General features: G+C 39.2%; 1 protein-coding gene and 1 long non-coding RNA gene across 3 annotated transcripts in view; both read left to right on the forward strand.

The window, feature by feature from the left end:
- The window catches only part of CPN1 (carboxypeptidase N subunit 1), a 220,118-nt gene that overhangs the window by 88,049 nt on the left and 114,238 nt on the right, over positions 1–17,831 (forward strand). The window lies entirely within an intron of this gene.
- Positions 7,352–7,927, forward strand: LOC147711863 (uncharacterized). Its single transcript, XR_015295724.1, has 3 exons — positions 7,352–7,451; positions 7,576–7,673; positions 7,790–7,927. It is a non-coding gene; the product is annotated as an uncharacterized LOC147711863 (long non-coding RNA).

Below are 17,831 nucleotides of genomic sequence, written 5' to 3' on the forward strand. Positions count from 1 at the left end.
ACTACGTGCAACGGTCAGAATTCTCTTTTCCGCCTTATCCAGGGTTTTACTGTTATAGCCTCTGTTGGCAAACCTGATCTTACTGTCCTGTATCTCATGTTTGAAGTTCTCCTCTTTGCTGCAATTTCGCCTTATGCGCACCATCTCACCATATGGAATATTGTGGATGGTTGAACTAGGGTGCGCACTGGTGGCGTGCAGCACACTGTTACAGGCTGTACTTTTGCGGTACAGATTGCTCTGTATGGTGTTTTTCTCAACGAAGAACAATATATCTAGGAATTCAATTTGATTGTAATCAGATTTCACTGTCAGATGTATATTGTAAGGATTATCATTCAAATAATTGAAATATTCCAGTAGTTGTGCCTCACTCCCTTTCCACAGCATGATGATATCATCAATATACCTCCCCCAAAAGATGATCATATCCATCCAGGGGGAGGCATATTTGCCCCATGCGTGTTCACGTTCCCACCATCCCATAAAGAGTCCCGCATACGAGGGAGCAAATTTGCTTCCCATTGCGGTCCCCCTTATTTGATGGTACCAGTTGTCCTTGTGTAAGAAGAAATTTCTGGATAGAATTAACTCCGTCATTTCGATCAACATTTCATTATGATCTACGTGATCTGCTGTTCTCATTGACAAAAATGACGAGAGCGCTCTGATACCAAAGTGTTGTGGTATACAGGTATAGAGCCCCGTCACGTCCAGCGTGACAAACATCAGATCAGCAGACCATTCTAGGCCATCTAGTTTTTTCAGGATGTCCCCTGAGTCTTGTATATAGGACGGTAGATTGGCCACAAGGGGTTGTAAAAACCCATCAACATATTGTGAAAGGCGTTCTGTGGGAGAATTAATTCCCGATATAATGGGACGTCCTGGTGGGAAATTGCCTCCCTTGTGTATTTTTGGCAACACATAGATACATGGTGCAGTTGGATGTATGACCTTTAGGTATCGACATTCCTCCTCAGACAGAAGGCCAACCTCACCCCAATCTTGTATTCGGTTGTTGATATGGGTGACAAGAGATGGAATGGGATTGGTTTGTAATGCTTTGTAACAGCTAGTGTCGCTTAGTTGTCGGGCAATTTCCTTATCATAGTCCACAGTATTCATCACAACCACATTCCCACCCTTGTCAGCCTCCTTTATTGTAATGTTGTTATCTCTAGCCAATCCATCGAGTGAAAAATTTATATGATGCAAATCAAGCGTCCCTTTTAGAATTACTTCCCTTGAATATATAAGGTACATATTTATTACTTTCTTCCAATTAGGGTGTAGAAGCAACTACTTAGTTGGTATATAAATATATTATGGTATTCCCAGTATTTGTGTTTCTCTTATGTATGCACTTGTTGCAGGCAACCTTAGGTGAAGATTTTGTTTGAAATACTGTCGGAACTCAACACGGCCTATTAGATATCTACATTGAAGGTTTTGGCTCCTTGTTTCAATACAGATATTTTGAATCGGAATATATCCCCGTCTTCTTGTACTCCATTGCGGTAGGAATTATATTTATTTATCCATTACTAAGGGTAGCTGCGTGTTAGGTTATTGTGTCCAAATCTGGAGATTGTTTGCTGTCGTTCTATAGTATGGCATGAATTTGTGGTCTTGATAAAAGAGGTGACACACACAAAGAGCTGTGACAATGGGGGATAGAATGTTTGCTTTTGTATTTAACAAAAAAGGTTTTTGGTGCGGAATCATGTGCTTGATTTTAAATCTCAAAATGTGTTATGACCAATATTAAGGACTACGCTGTTTCTGCTGCTTGTAATTGCACATACAATACTCTAGGAATGATGTACCCGTATACAACTAACAGTAGGTGGGTTCATAATGAAATCTGTGTTAGACAATGCGTTTGCAGCATAGGTACTTTGGTAAATATACATAAACTGTATTGCTGTGAGGAGAATGCTGCTATTTTAAAATTGAGACATGTTTTTAGAAATTGTGGTTTGTATGTATTTTTCTGTTGTTTAATGTAATGTCTGTGCACACACTCTTATTGTGGTTTACAACCGTTGGATAGAAATGACTTACACGGGTTTTTGTATGTTTCACTTTATGATTTACAGCCCTGAAGCAGTTCTGCTTGACAGAACGAAACGCGTTGGCTGGTTTTTCTTGGCATATTAAAAGAACTCTTTTGCAACCACGGATTCAGCGTTTTTCATCTGGAACTACTATTTGCTTATGAACCTTACAAATCAAGCCTAGTGGCAATTTACTTTATTTGGGTGGTGCATTTCAAAATTTGTTTGAAAATTGTCTTTTTCCTAGGGTGTCTCTGGGATATACTCCTGGGACAGGGAGTATTTGAAATTGCACGCTACTTACAAGAAATTCGTATTTACTTATTGGTGATATATGGGTTGGTGCATTGAAGGTGTATAAGTGGTCCACTGTCCCGTGCCAGTTGTTGAAAATTTCATTTCTTGGATCCATTGACTGCACAATCCAAACCATTCCAAATTGTATTACTGTCAGTTTCTATTTTTGATTTGTAAATTGAACGATTGAGACTGTAACACATTGTTTTCGCACCTTTCAAGTACGATCTAGATTTAACCGTATAACATCATGTCTAAATTCAAAGACACTAGAGAGGAGATGGCTTCGAGTTTGTTTGGCAATAGCCAGTCTGGGGGTGCCACGACGACTAAAGAACCCAGCACAGAAGGCCTTCGTGCCAAATTTCTTAAACTAGAGAGATTAAAAAAGTTGGAGATGTCTAGATGGTGGGATGGCATCACACTGCAGAAGTATCTAGATAATCAGAAAATTCCTAGGGGCCTGCGGATCTTAATCTTCCCAACCTTTGAGGACTTGGATGATGAGGCCCTCGGAGAATGGGAAGAGAATTTGAAACAGGCTTCACATACAATGATGAAAATATTAATTCGCCATTCAGAGAAAAAAGTCGCAGCTCTTAAGCAGGAAATCTTAGATTTGGAACGCGAAATAGACACATCTAGCTTGAAAGATAGCATAAAAAAGAACTATGAAATTTTTGATGATGTCATTAGCAGGTATCAGATCTACCTACGGGATAAGAAATTACGCAAAATAAAGCGCGACGATAATGATTACAGGACAGGGCGTATTTATACGTTTGCCCACAAATTTGATAATGTAAAACAGGGAGGTGATGGCAAACGACCTAGAGAAGAGTCAATGAGCGCTAGTAGCAGCTCAATCTCCTCCATGGGAAGCTCATCCTCAAAGGATGGGGGGGCATGCCAGGCGGCCACTCCAAGAAGTAATAATTTTTTATGGGAGATGGACCGCATCCGCCAAGGCACAAAATTACCCAATACCAACCCAGACCCAAAATCAGGAGGGGAGGAAAAAGGTGGAAAAGCAAAACAGCCCAGGGGCGGGACCGCACACCCAATGGACACCAGGTCGAAGAGAACCTAAACTATATGACTTCCCCCACTAATATTGATTCTAACAATGACAATACTATTTCTGTTGACAACGCCCTGTCTATCGTAAACTTATCAGACCGCGAACTTACGGATGTGGAGATTAACATCCTGAAGAGAGGTTTGAGTTTTTGCCCTTCTCAGGTTGGAGATCCAACCTTACTGATGGTGGATTTGTTTAAATTCATAAGACTTTTGAAATTAAAAGATCATTTTGTAAACTATCCTGGAATTCCTGTTTGTAATTTGAACACTAAGACCATTTGCACCACCACCATTTCTGACCTCCAAAATGCACAATTGCTGTTATCTATTGAGAGTGGCGACAATCCCTCATTACAGGAGATCCGTTCGGATCTAAATATTGAGGAGGATATAACCATCAACAGTGGTCTTAAGGCCCGCTCCAAATATATCCCTACAAATACACATAAAAACATCGATTTGTTCAATGAAAGAGTTTCACAAGACTTTTGTAGAATGATTGACTCACCAAACAAATACACATGTAAACAAAACAACTTGGCAAAGGCAGAAAGACTGGCACTCGATGGATTGGCTAGAGATAACAACATTACAATAAAGGAGGCTGACAAGGGTGGGAATGTGGTTGTGATGAATACTGTGGACTATGATAAGGAAATTGCCCGACAACTAAGCGACACTAGCTGTTACAAAGCATTACAAACCAATCCCATTCCATCTCTTGTCACCCATATCAACAACCGAATACAAGATTGGGGTGAGGTTGGCCTTCTGTCTGAGGAGGAATGTCGATACCTAAAGGTCATACATCCAACTGCACCATGTATCTATGTGTTGCCAAAAATACACAAGGGAGGCAATTTCCCACCAGGACGTCCCATTATATCGGGAATTAATTCTCCCACAGAACGCCTTTCACAATATGTTGATGGGTTTTTACAACCCCTTGTGGCCAATCTACCGTCCTATATACAAGACTCAGGGGACATCCTGAAAAAACTAGATGGCCTAGAATGGTCTGCTGATCTGATGTTTGTCACGCTGGACGTGACGGGGCTCTATACCTGTATACCACAACACTTTGGTATCAGAGCGCTCTCGTCATTTTTGTCAATGAGAACAGCAGATCACGTAGATCATAATGAAATGTTGATCGAAATGACGGAGTTAATTCTATCCAGAAATTTCTTCTTACACAAGGACAACTGGTACCATCAAATAAGGGGGACCGCAATGGGAAGCAAATTTGCTCCCTCGTATGCGGGACTCTTTATGGGATGGTGGGAACGTGAACACGCATGGGGCAAATATGCCTCCCCCTGGATGGATATGATCATCTTTTGGGGGAGGTATATTGATGATATCATCATGCTGTGGAAAGGGAGTGAGGCACAACTACTGGAATATTTCAATTATTTGAATGATAATCCTTACAATATACATCTGACAGTGAAATCTGATTACAATCAAATTGAATTCCTAGATATATTGTTCTTCGTTGAGAAAAACACCATACAGAGCAATCTGTACCGCAAAAGTACAGCCTGTAACAGTGTGCTGCACGCCACCAGTGCGCACCCTAGTTCAACCATCCACAATATTCCATATGGTGAGATGGTGCGCATAAGGCGAAATTGCAGCAAAGAGGAGAACTTCAAACATGAGATACAGGACAGTAAGATCAGGTTTGCCAACAGAGGCTATAACAGTAAAACCCTGGATAAGGCGGAAAAGAGAATTCTGACCGTTGCACGTAGTGATACTCTTATTAAAAAGGCCAAAAACAACAAAAAGAAGAACAAATCCAGGATGGCTTTCACCACCCAATACACACAAAACAGCACAGAAGTTTTCAAGGTCCTCAAAAGACATTGGAAACTATTATGTGAGGTCCCTAATCTGAAGGAGGTAGTCAATGAGACACCTAGCATCACTTTCAGGAGAGGTAAAACTTTACGAAATATTTTGTGCCCCAGTTATCCCATGAAGAAGAAAACAGGAACATGGATGCAGACAAGACCAAAAGGTTTTTACACATGTGGAGGATGTAATATTTGCCCCCTTGGTATGAATAAAACCAAGAAGTTCAAATACAACACGGAAAGAGAATATGAGATAAGGCATTATATCAATTGCAACACTAGCCATGTGATTTACGTCATAGGCTGTGGTTGCAATAAAATATATGTCGGGAGCACTGTGCGTTTTGTTAAAAATCAGGATTCAGGAACACACTCGAGCCATGAAGAACTATGACCTGAAGTACCCCATGACCTATCACATGCAGGAACACCACAAAGACGACAAGAAAATATGGTTTCATGGTATTGATCACATACCGCCACATCCCAGAGGGGGGAATCGCGAACTCACCCTCAGGAAAAGGGAAGCATCTTGGATATGTCGCTTAAGGTGTGTCGAATGGGGACACAACACCGAGGATGAAATGCACTATCACCTTGTTTGAAATAACAGTGCTGGTGTGTTTCCTAAGAATCTATAAATCATTGACATTCTGAAAATGGACTTTGTAAAAACTGGTGTTGGCTTATTTAGGACGGACCACTATCAAATTGGTTTTTTGCCTTATTTCACTCTTGACTGCCTATTTGTATTGCCAAAAGTGTGATCTGTGCTCCCCTCATTAACTTTTACTATGTTGAACTGTACATCCCACTGATTTATTCTTTTTTCTAGATACATATGCAATCCTCCTAGTCTCACAACAAACTTTTAATAGCAAACAAACACTTTGTCTTCCCTACCCCCTCGATTGAGTTGTGAGCAACATTATAACAACACATTACGTTATGTGTATCCTGTTGTCTTGACGTCATTTTCGAGCCGCACGTGGGGCGACAGTAGCAATCTCCTCTCATTTGATACACTGTATCCTACCGAATTAGATGAACTACTGTTGGTAATGCTACAATGAAAAAATGTTTTTAATAAATGTATTTTATATATACTTTCAAACTTTATACATATGCTTAAAAAGTTTGAATACTGGTCTATATACGTAATGGCACATAATAGTTTTTTCTATATACTAATGATTGATCTGGACTATATATTAGTACAATCCTCGCATGTACAGGAATTGAGCGAAACAAATGTCAAGCCACTACTGTTTTGCTCACTCCCGTCTCACGCCCTGACCCGACAGAATCTAACATCGAGATAAGCTCATATTTGACTAGCTTAATATGGCGGCTACTTTGGACAGGCAAGTAGTGGTTCGAGGTGCATGAATTTCCGCCGTCCACACGTGAGGAGGGTGTGGTTATATCACAGCCAGCGCGCAGGTGGACGTTTCCCACAACTTGCCGGGAAGGGTTTGGCGCGCGGACCGTGGACACGCCAACTGGGGGAATAATACGACCCCTTAAGGTAGGATATACAGGAGACTCTTTCTTTCATTAATTTCGGACCTCTTCGTTCGGCTTACGGTATAAATTACAGAACCCCTGTACGATAGGGGTCCATATTCCGAAAGAGCCGTACTTTAACATTGTTTACGCATTTTTTACTAAAAACGGTGTTGAGGTCGTTTTCACTATGGAGCCAAATAGTTCGCTTTGGGACAAGTGCCAAAGCATTGTCATCATTGATTAACACACAGTGCAATAAGTATTTGCGTCATGATTTCATGTCGCTAAGACCAGGTGACCATCATATCGGGCCCATTAATACTGGGTACAATAACAAAAACGGGTGCTGCCGAAGTGTGGTGCAATGCGCTTTCACGCATTAATTATTATGTGCCGAAGGGACATTTAAGCCAATATTTGGGGAACAGATATTCCGCCTCTTTAAGGGTAGAAATATGGTTAAAAATATTTGTTTAGCACTAAGGACCATGCAACCCTCATGGTATAAACAAATATATATATTTTCACGTTAATTTACAGGCAACTACCTTCATTTGATTACATATTTGGAGCCAACTATGGACTGCAGGAATTGAAAAACTTGACGGTGCAAACGAAGTGCACGTCACACCACTTGAAGGTAGGCCATTATATATAGCGATGGACCTAACTTTCCCCCCTAAGAGTGACGATAGTTTAACAATATAGATCTTAAGTATCTCCACGACTAATGGTTTGTTTTACATTTTTTACTATCGTTGCAGGCCAATACTTGGGCCCAGTGGAGTGCGTAATACGCTGAAAAATTTATATGATGCAAATCAAGCGTCCCTTTTAGAATTACTTCCCTTGAATATATAAGGTACATATTTATTACTTTCTTCCAATTAGGGTGTAGAAGCAACTACTTAGTTGGTATATAAATATATTATGGTATTCCCAGTATTTGTGTTTCTCTTATGTATGCACTTGTTGCAGGCAACCTTAGGTGAAGATTTTGTTTGAAATACTGTCGGAACTCAACACGGCCTATTAGATATCTACATTGAAGGTTTTGGCTCCTTGTTTCAATACAGATATTTTGAATCGGAATATATCCCCGTCTTCTTGTACACCATTGCGGTAGGAATTATATTTATTTATCCATTACTAAGGGTAGCTGCGTGTTAGGTTATTGTATCCAAATCTGGAGATTGTTTGCTGTCGTTCTATAGTATGGCATGAATTTGTGGTCTTGATAAAAGAGGTGACACACACAAAGAGCTGTGACAATGGGGATAGAATGTTTGCTTTTGTATTTAACAAAAAAGGTTTTTGGTGCGGAATCATGTGCTTGATTTTAAATCTCAAAATGTGTTATGACCAATATTAAGGACTACGCTGTTTCTGCTGCTTGTAATTGCACATACAATACTCTAGGAATGATGTACCCGTATACAACTAACAGTAGGTGGGTTCATAATGAAATCTGTGTTAGACAATGCGTTTGCAGCATAGGTACTTTGGTAAATATACATAAACTGTATTGCTGTGAGGAGAATGCTGCTATTTTAAAATTGAGACATGTTTTTAGAAATTGTGGTTTGTATGTATTTTTCTGTTGTTTAATGTAATGTCTGTGCACACACTCTTATTGTGGTTTACAACCGTTGGATAGAAATGACTTACACGGGTTTTTGTATGTTTCACTTTATGATTTACAGCCCTGAAGAAGTTCTGCTTGACAGAACGAAACGCGTTGGCTGGTTTTTCTTGGCATATTAAAAGAACTCTTTTGCAACCACGGATTCAGCGTTTTTCATCTGGAACTACTATTTGCTTATGAACCTTACAAATCAAGCCTAGTGGCAATTTACTTTATTTGGGTGGTGCATTTCAAAAATTGGCTTAATTACAATGTTAGGCATATCCTGTATCGGTCTGGAACCATCTGACCATAGGTCGGTGGTTCAGACATCCCAATTTAGATGCGAAACATCCATTTTATCATGGCAGCTTGTGCGGCGGGCGGAAAAAGCCTGCAGCATGAGCTGCCGTAGTGAAATGGATGTTTGAAGCATGCCTGCATGGTGCAGAGATGACAGGTCTCGTTACGGAGGGCCAAGGCGGAAGGGGGCCCTGTTCAGGGCCCCCAATGCCACTTTCCGACAGCCGTTCCATGTCGGGAAGGCCGACAAGGAATGGCTGGCGGAAAGCGACATCATAATCCTGACGGCAGACCCGCCGTCATTAAGAGATTATGCTGTCTATCCGATGCACCGATGGGCTCCTTTAGCCCGTTGAAAGTGCCGCGGACGTTCCCTCTGCCCGATGCCTCCACCTGCTACATCATAATGCGGTGGGTGGACCACAGTGGCGGATGTCGGTGGGTCGGACACCAACGACACGTTGGTGTCGGACTCACCGACATCATAATCAGCCTCTATATTTATGCTATATGAATGTTATTAGTATGTGCAATCATTTCGAATAAGTGTTACATTTATTTGATGTTATGTTTTGGATTTTTGTACTTTGGTGGATGGATTGCTATTTTTAGAAAAAAACTTTAATATATATTTTATTTTATCGGTGTTTAATTATTTGGTGATTTTATTTATTTGCTATATTGAGTCAATATAATATTCATGTTCATATTTTAAAAAATAAAAAGGTTTTTATTTGTTGGTTTATAGTTTGTTATAGTTTTTGAGGTTTTTGGTAGGTTTATATTTGATTTATAATATGCTTTCGGCTATCAATTCTAAGTAATGTGGTCCTTTGTTATTTATGGAGAGTTTGACTTTAAATTGTAGCGTGCCGTACATCAGTTAATTTGTTTGCTTAATACTGGGTCAATTTGGGTAATTAATTGCTTTATTCTTAGTTCTTGGTAGCTTTGTTCTTTTTGTATTGCTTCGATAAGTTTGTATAATGTAGTTTGGGTTCTGCCTAGTTTGAATTGGAAAGCAATTCGCCACTCTTCCACTGCGTTGTTTGTTTTGGCTTCCTGTACCAAGGTGCTGTCATAGACGTTCCACCATGGTTTTTGGCACTTGGCTTGGCGTCTGTGTCCTCAGTGTTGCAGTCTGCCTGACCAATGCAATCTGCCAATCCATGTATCTTTGAATTAGTGCACTAGGGGACTACGTGTGCCTTCATTTTGTTGGTAGAACAATATGTAAGTTATAGTAAACGTAAATAAACGTAAATTGATACTTGTATAGCGCACTACTCACCCGCAAGGGTCTCAAGGCGCTTGTACGAATACCGCTGTGGAACCCATCCTGGCTTTCCTTGTGAGGCGTCTACTCCTGGGCACCCCCAAGGTGGAGGCCAGGCATCCTTAGCGTTGTGGGGGCCGTTGTGGAGATTAAGCAAGCTATTGCCCAGAGTTGCAGAGTGGGACTCCATGATTGGAATAGGCACCGAGGCGAGAATTATCAGGTCCGTGGAATTTTGGAGCCCAAGACCTGCCAAGGCAGGGAATTGAACCCTGGTCCCGGGCCAGACCTCTGCATCAGGGTCTGCCGCTCTAACCATTGAGCCACACTTCTCCACTTAATAGTGATTAACTAACTATTTGAAAGGGAGGTAGGCTAATGCTATCATTTTTTTTTATTTATACAGTGAATTCAATACTAGTGGAGTATTCTACAATTAGGGCCTGGTTACGAGCTTGGCGGTGTGGCGCTGGGTCCGCCAAACTTGTGGTCAGGCCACCCGCCAGATTACGAGTGTTTCTCGTGTCTGGCAGTTTTTTTTAATGTTCCCATGGTGGTGCCTCGGGAAATGGACACCGTAGTTGGAACGCCAAAAACAGTTCCTTCACAGCATGGACTGTAATGTCTATGCTGTGCAGGAACTGGGGTACATGCACACAGGGGGCACATGTTGTGCCCCCCTGCTTGCAGCGCATGGCCTTGAGACACAAAGGGGCCCTGTAGGACCCCCTTTGTTTCCTCTCCAGCACGGTTTTCATGGAGTAGGAACTGACATGAAAACCATGGCATTCCCACCATGCATATTGCGGCCTCAAGACCACTGCAACACCGCCAGGCTGCGTTGGGGCAATGGTGATCTGACCGCCCTAATTGTAATAGGGCGGTTGGAAGACTGCCACCACCGCATTCCCACTAGTCTGGCAGTCCATGGGCCACCAGTCTCGTAATCAAGCCCATAGTGTAGATTTTTGGAGGTGTCTCCATATACTTTGATTAAAGTGATAGTAACAGCCTTGTATTGCTGTATGGGGGTATATTTTTAAAATTGCTTGAATCATAGCTTGTTCAAAGTCTATGATTATTTTCTGGGGGTAGTAGTTATTTGTATGCTCTTTTATATTATTTAGGAGTTCATAGTAGGTGCTGCTTTGTTTGTTTGATATTAAATCATTTATGAAAGGTACGTTTGTGTTTTCATAATCACTATGTATGGTGCATATTTGTGTGAAAGGTTTGGGGCACATTTCGAAGGTCCCATTCATCATCCAGGTTTGACATTGGGTAAGATTTGTTTTACATTATTTAAATTGTTATGTAAAAGGACGGGTTCCTCATTATGTGTTAGTTTTAAATGGTCAGGTATATCTATCCCTTGGTATGTTGTAGGAGCAGGTGGGGTATCAATGGTGTTTTTTTAGTGCGTGCAATTAAGCGTTTTAAAGTGGGTATAGGTGGTAGTTAACCATATTACATTAATTGGGACTTTGGGTAGTATGTCTTTCAGGATTTTGCCTGTAGTTTCATGGGAGCTAGTGCTTGCCTCTCTTTTATCTTGTAACATCTTTCTAATTTCTACTTCTGTAACATTTGGGGTGGGGTGATGCTCTTTTACATTTATTACACTATTATCTTTTGTAGGTGTCCTTCCATACCACTCACTTGAATATTTCGTACATTTCCAGTTTATGGTTTCTGTTGATGCACTTTCTTGGCTGTAGGTGTAGCCCATATATTTTTAAGTTTAAAAATGCTTTATTGAGAAATAAATATGGACTAATGTGCAATTACATCAAACAAAAGTACTCATCTGAAGGACAATCCAAGTTAATATATGAACGAGTAAAAGGAATAATATAACATTCTGATAATAGAAGGAATATAATAAACGTACAAGAATTTAACAAATTAAACATATCCTATATTAAGAAAATATTGAACATAAGAAACAAATTGAAATACATAACTTTAATGCTAAAATAAATGCATTTTAATGATTTTATAAGGATAAAAAGAAAGCCAGTGAAGAAGAAAAGGAAAGAGAGAGCCAAAGCAAAGACATAGAAGAAGAAGGGAAGGAGAGGTGAAAATATAATGTACTGTAAAGTTGAATCAGCGAATATCTAACAGCTATGTAGCACTATAAATGGATAATATTTAAGGAGGTTGTTAATTACAAACTTTAGAAATGTATCGAGGCATGCATCTAGATAAAAATGAAATGAGGGGGTGACCATAGTGAATCTTTTTTAATTTTTAAAGGAAGAGAGGTGGCATGGGCTCAATCTAAATGATGATGATGACATAACAGGTTCCACCATGCCATAGGAAATTTTAGTTATATCTTTCCAATAGGAGGTTTTTATTTGAAGAGCTAGGGCAAACAACAAGTCAACAAATTTTTCAACCAAACGTTGAGAAGTCCAAAGGGGGAGGCACCACCCAAAAAGATGGGTATACCATCAAAAGGGAAAGACACAGATACAAAATCATTCAGTTTATGCCAGACTTGTAACCAGAACTTTTTGACAGGAGGGCATTTGAAAAACATATGTAAATGACCACTCTTATTATGAGTACAGGACCAACAATTAGTATTAGGTGACATTTTAAATTTATAAATGCTTGTGGGGGTGATATATAATCTTTTATAGAAATAATATGTTTGTGTTGTGCTTGCTGAGGAAGACAAGGCATGAATCTTGGCCCATATCGATTTCCAAGTATGGACTGAAAATTCTTGATGTAATTCTGATTCCCATACGAGCTCTACTTTACACTTTGAAATCAATTTAGAGGCACCAAGCAATACCTTGTATATGCTGGAAGCCTTCAATTGTGTGGAAAAATCTATTGACGAAGAAGGGGACTGCATGCCTGCAGCTGTAAGAATTTGTTGAGAGGTGTAGAGGAGAATAAGAGGTTTAAGGAGTTGAAATTGAGAGGCATATTTGTTAGATATATGGTATTTTCCTTGTATCTCAGAAAATTCTAACAAGGAGCCTTTAGAGAATAACTGTCCAGTGACAATAATGCCTTTGTTAATCCATTCTTTCCACCCAAGATCTCTATTATTCAATTTAATATTTGTGTTATGCCAGATTGGGGTTTGTAAAACATTTTCAGAAGTGGATTTGAAGAAATGACTAAAGGTTTGCTAATAGTTCTAGAGTGGGTAAGTACTGGGTAAATAAGGCCTTTTGGAAGTTGGGTGATACAGATCACATCTTTGAAAGCAAAAGGAAAAAATTGTTCATGCTCCAATTGCCCCAAACTGTTGATGAGTCAGTGTGAATTTCTGATAGGGAGACCCAAATATGTTTCAATGTGAACGATGAATGATATGTTCTAATATTAGAAAAATTAACCCCACCGAGGTCTTTAGGTTGTTGAAGTCGAGCTAAAGCAATGCAAGGTTTGCGTTTGTTCGATAAAAATTTAGATTAAGAATGGTTAATGATTTTAAAGAAATTATGCTGGAGTGATATAGGAAGCATTGATAAGTAAAAATTAACACTAGGTAAGAACATCATTTTAATTGTGGCCAACCTACCCGACCAGGAAAGAAATAGGGGAGACCAACCATCTATTAGTGCATTAACATTAGTCAAAATCTCATTTCTTTTATCATTAACAGTGTCCTTCATTATTAGAATAAAGAATGCTTAAGCATTTAATACCTTTTGAACTCCATTTGAAACCAGAGTCTTTACACATATGAGGGAGACAGTATTTATTCAGCAGTAATACTTCTGACTTATCAATATTCAGTTTATAACCTGAAACAACAGAGTATGTGCTCAATAGTGAAAAGAATTCCAGCAGTGATGTAGTGGGGCTAGATACATATAATAAAATATAATCTGCATACGCAGTGTACTTTATATTCAGATTTTTAACTGAAAACCAGGAAAAGTGGGGATCGCCAAATAATTTCCAAAAAGGGGAGACAATGGGTAACCCTGCCTAGTACCTCTGTGAAGGGGGAAGTATTTGGATTGTTTACCGTTAACCCGAATAAATGTAGCAGGATTATAATATAATACCTTAATGTATTGGATAAAGTGGGGACTAAAAACATGCCATTTTAATGCACCAAACATAAATTCCCAATTCACTCAATCAAAAGCCTTCTCGACATCCAGTCTTATGGCAGCTAAGGGAGAGCTAAGTTTATCCGCTAAATTAATAATGTTAAGAAAAGTTCTGGTGTTGCCTGAAATAGATCTTCCTTTCACAAAATCAGACTGATGCATAGCGACTAAACCAAATGAATCCGGAGAGCCAATAATTTAGCAAAAATCTTACAATCCATATTAATCAGTGAGATAGGTCTATAGTTACTACACTGAGAACGATCTTTATCTTTTTTAGGGATAAACATCACATGGCCTGTGTGAAAGAACCTTGTGTAACTCGCTTAAAAAATTATTAAAAAGATATAATAACTTAGGAATTAAAAGATGTCTAAAATGTAAATAGAAGCGTACAGTAAAGCTGTCAGGCCCAGCAGTTTGATCTTTGTGAAGCTGATTTATGTCAATTAATAATTCTTGTTCAGATAAATGTGTATCTAGGGAAGATGAATCTACCTTTTTATCAGGGTTTTTGGGATTGATTGAAAAAAGTATCTAGTTCTTCAGTGGAGGGAGATGATTCAGGGGTATATAAACTTGTATAATAATCCGAAAAGCATTCTTGAATTTTTGAATCACTAATATGCCAGGCCCCAGATGGGTCTGTGATGGCAACAATCTTAGATTTCTCTTTACATTTTAAAAGTAATTTGCCAAGGATTTACCTGCTTTTTTGTGACCTCCATACATTTTTGCATTGAAACGAGGTAGGTTTACCACAAGCATTATCCCTGGATTGTTTATTGTATTGCAACTTGGTGTTAATAAGTTTCGATAACGTATCACTATTATTAGAGGAAAAATATTTGCCCTCCAAAATCTTAACCTGCTCTAAGAGTTGCTTGGAATCTCTAAGAAGTCTTTTCTTTTTTCTAGCTAGAAAGTCTATTATAAAACCTCTTGTAGTTGCTTTTAAAGCGTCCCATACAAAATTCATCTGTGTATCTGAGGGAAGCTTGTTTTATAAATATTCTTGTAGAAAAACTATGAATTGGTCTATAAACTGTTGATCCAATAAAAGGGAGTTATTAAATCGCCATCTACAATTGAAGGAAATGGGATTAGGATAATCAAAATCTACAATAACGGGTGCATGATCAGAAATAAGAATTGGCCCTATTTCTGTGGGTGTTAAAAATTGAAGTGTACGTTGGGAAAAAATACATAGTCTATTCTGGAGTAGGACCTATGAACGGTAGAAAAGAAAGTGAATTCCAAAACATCGGGGTGAAGTGCTCTCCATACATCAATCAACCCTCTAGCAGATATGGCTTTGTGGAAGGCTCTATGCATTTTAGTTGGTACAAATTTGGTCTGTGATCCACGGTCTAAAAATGGATCCATAAGTTGATTGCAGTTACCACCAACTATCAGGTTTTCAGAAGCATGGGAAGACAACACAGAAGAAAAGTTATTCTGAAATACTAGGTCCACTCAGTTTGGCCCATATACATTGTAAATCGTAAATTTTGTATTATTTATCAACTCGTCTAAGAGAAGCCACCTTCTAGTATCTTCTTCGAATTTGTTTAGCAATTGAATATTTAACAATTTATGAAACAATATAAGAACGCCATTTTTGTTTTGTACAGCACTGGGAACTGAACACATTCCCAACCCATTGTCTCTTGATAGAATTTATGCCCTGTTCCTTATGATGTATATATATATATATATATAAATAAATATATATATATATATATATATATATATATATATATATATATATATATATATATATATATATATATATATATATATATATATATATATATATATATAAGATTACAAAAATCCAGAGGACTTTAGCCATAGTAATCACAAACAGAAAGGACAATAAAGATGAAAGGGGGGACAAGAAGGACAGACACCGCTCCATCGAGCAACACCAAAAACAAATTACTGAAATATCAACATATAATGGAAGGACAATGCTCATGAAAAAGGAGCTGAACAAACACAGCGCAAGAGAACTTATCATACATTGTGGGGACAATGTAACCAAGCGAAGCATGGACAACAGAACTGATGTACGATGGGAACAAAGACACAACGTCAGACACAATATGAATGGGAACCTGCGAAATGAATCAAGAGAAAAGAACAATTAGGTTTTACTCAGTTCCATCTCATCTCCTTTGTGCATGTGTATAATGTTCCTAAGATCCGCAGGATCCTCGAAGGTAGTTGTTCTTTCTTTATATGTAACTTTTAAAAAACATGGATGAATAAGGCCATAACGAGCATTCATAGATCGAAGTGTAGGTCAGAGGTCCAGAAACTCTTTTCGGCGATTGGCTGTGGGTTTTGAAACATCTTGACTAAAAAAGATTTTGTGACCAGACCAAAGCATCTGTTTATGCTGTTTGGCTGTGGCAAGGGTGGCCATTAAGTCAGAATATAAAAGAAAGAAGACAATGAATCCTTGTGGTCAGTTTGAAGCCTCTGCATTTCGAAGACTAATTCTGTGTGCTCTGTTGATGTTAAAGTCTACATATTTCAGTAAGCTAACAATGTGTGGAATATGGACCTTCAGAAAAGAAATCATGTCATTGTCTTCAGACCCTATCGGAATACCATAAACTCTTAGGTTGTTACGTACATTTCGATTTTCCAAATCCTCAGTTATTTTTTTTCAATTGAGCAACCTCTTTAGATAAAATGTTCACTTTAGCAACAACATCTTGCACATCACTAATTCTTTGTTCAACGTTTGTGAGTCTTGAATCCAGACCTGACCATTTCTCTTCAATTCTTTGAAGTGCCACAGTGGTATCCGCCATAAATGGATGAATATTTCTCAATTCATCCATAATATCCTCTAAGGTCAATGGTAGAGGTGATTTGTTTGGAGAGGAAGAATCCTTTTTAACCCTTTTGTTAGTGTTGCCAGCAGGTTCTTTGCGACCAGTAGCGTTAGAACTAGAAGATTCTTGAGATTTATTTGAATTCACAAAGTCCATTTTTGAAGCAGATAGGAGTGACTCTGCAACGTAATTAAGGATATTCCTAAAAAAGAATACTTATTCTATATATTTTAAGGTAAAAAGTCTTAATGTTAAAGAGTCATTATGGCGAGGCGATTCTTGAGGTGAAAACCAAATGGTGGCCGAAATTAGAACTTTCCAGAAGCTGGGGGCAAAGCTCCACAAGCTATCAGTTTGCTCAATTAATGGTGATGTAAAACGCCTTTCTGCTCCTGGGGCTTTCAAATCTTCTTGCACCCACATTTGTAAATACATAGCGCACTCCAAGTAAAGACAGTTCTTCTCAGAAAAGACAAAAAAAGGGATATTCTTCATTACAGATAAATGCAATAGCCAGGTAGTCAAGTAAGCCAAAGACTATCAGTGATTAACAATTTCTGGGAGATTCCCATATTCCTCAGAGCCATGCTTTCTGGCTATCAAGTGGGCACAGCATATGCTCCATCAACTGAGGAGAATATGAGCTGCTGACTCTCAAAATGGCGGCCTGGAGCGGCGTGTCCAAGATGGCGACGGAGTGAGACGTGTCTGAGGGTCCCTCCGGCGCCACAAGCCTTCTTAGCTTTGTTTCAGCTTCCCCTGGGTGCTCCTGCTCATCGCTGCCTGTGCAGCCGGGGCTTTGAAGCTGATCGGAAGAGTCCGGAGCTCCCATCCATCTGCGGTGGTGCCCTGGGACGGGGCTTGTAACTGCGGCCTG

Source organism: Lissotriton vulgaris, chromosome 5 (assembly GCF_964263255.1).
Source record: "Lissotriton vulgaris chromosome 5, aLisVul1.2, whole genome shotgun sequence".
In the NCBI taxonomy this organism is placed as follows: Eukaryota; Metazoa; Chordata; class Amphibia; order Caudata; family Salamandridae; genus Lissotriton; species Lissotriton vulgaris.